The sequence below is a fragment of the Palaemon carinicauda genome, chromosome 45 (assembly GCF_036898095.1).
Source record: "Palaemon carinicauda isolate YSFRI2023 chromosome 45, ASM3689809v2, whole genome shotgun sequence".
In the NCBI taxonomy this organism is placed as follows: domain Eukaryota; kingdom Metazoa; phylum Arthropoda; class Malacostraca; order Decapoda; family Palaemonidae; genus Palaemon; species Palaemon carinicauda.
In genome coordinates, this window is record NC_090769.1 from 27,490,238 (window position 1) to 27,491,905 (window position 1,668).

General features: G+C 38.3%; 1 long non-coding RNA gene across 1 annotated transcript in view; it reads left to right on the plus strand.

Annotated features, from left to right (window-relative positions):
- LOC137634821 (uncharacterized) overlaps positions 1-1,345 on the plus strand; it is a 1,633-nt gene extending 288 nt beyond the window's left edge. The window contains exons 2-3 of the long non-coding RNA XR_011042578.1: positions 808-985; positions 1,220-1,345. This is a non-coding gene — a long non-coding RNA (uncharacterized lncRNA). The remainder of the gene's footprint in view (positions 1-807; positions 986-1,219) is intronic.
- Positions 1,346-1,668: the final 323 nt, after the last annotated feature.

Genomic DNA, 1,668 nt, shown 5'->3' on the forward strand with positions numbered 1-1,668 from the left:
TCAGAAGCCAGAACTTTTCATGTCAACCTTTTTGGATTAGATTGAAAAAAAATATCCACTTATCACCAGTGTATACATATACAGTGTACTCCTACATATATACTTCTACATATATTTATATATATATATATATATATATATATATATTTACCTCATACTTGGGATCGAACCCTATCCCCTTCAAATGAAAGGCCAGGTCGCTTCCAACCATGACACCAGAGCCTCTGGTGGCATGGTTGGAAGCAACCTGGCCTTTCATTTGGAGGGGATAGGGTTCGATCCCAAGTATGAGGTAGAAAGCTATTTCTATTTGAACACGATATTGTGCTGATTTTCAACCATATATATATATATATATATATATATATATGCCCCTAGAATGGCACTACCCTGGAACCGTTTTCTTTTAGAAAAATGTCTTATCCTTTCGCTAAACCTAAACAGTGCATCAATTAGATACCGGGTGATTAGTCGAATTTCTGGGTTACAATAAAGTCAGAGATAGGTGTATGGCTAGCAACCTCATACCAAAATGAACTGCTGCAAACCACAATATTAATGATTTATAGCCACCTCTGCAATTGGAAATAGGCAATTTTAGCTTCGCTCTCATTTGCTAGGTGTTTGGATCACTCCTAGCTTGTCGCCGATGAGTCTTCCTAGATTTAGACGAATACAAGTGTCTGCTAAAATCAAGAAACAAGAGAGAGGAAGGGGTGTCCTGCAACTTCATCCATGAAAAAGAGAGAAAATGCTGTTGAGTAAGAAAAATTAAACACTTTTTTACAATTAAGTTTGTATTTACAGATGATGAGAACTGTTTATCTTCTGGTCGTCACCTTGTGTCTGCTGGCGTTGACGACGACAGGGACTGAGGCAAGGCCACAGCTCTTCGAAGGTATCGGGGACTTCTTTGAAAATGTCGGCGACGGATTCGGAAACATCTTCGAAGGCATTGGCAATATCTTCACAGGTTGAGTACTAAGTGCGTGTGGTTCCTCTTATTTTCTTCTTTTTCCTTCAAATCAAATTTTAGTTTTTTCTCTCCAACTCGTGCCTGTGTACAAACTTTTATTAATTTCCATCTAGTTATTTCTTCCACTTATTTACCCTACCATTTATCAGGCACTCCACTTAGATAAAGTAGAGGCTCTCCGAATATTTAGTCAATATAAGTAAATGTTACTTTTGCTCTTTCTAAGTTTATTTCCACCGCCAGGTGCAATCACGGGAGCCACCAGCAGGACCCGTACAAGCCTGGTCTCCCGCTCGGAGTCACCATTGACCTTCAACGAGGCTAATCAAAACAGCGGCCTCCGACTAGTTGTTGATTAACGAACAAAACTGTACATTTCACTAAAATTAATACATGTAACCCGTCTGTGATTATTAAGGAGTAATTATTATTATCTTCATGAGAAAGAATTATTAAAGAATATTATCTATTGAAAGCATTTTCATTCATACTGAATCCCTGTCAGGACCTAGATGGCGTTAGCCTACTTAAATTCTCAACATAACAATTTTTGGAGTGAATCATCAATGGAATAAATGGATAACAACACTAATTATAGTCAATTGTTTTCAGTGAGGCAGATTTGCTCCGACTTGCAGGGGTGCCCTTTTAGCTCGGAAAAGTTTCCTGATCGCCGATTGGTTTGACAAGAT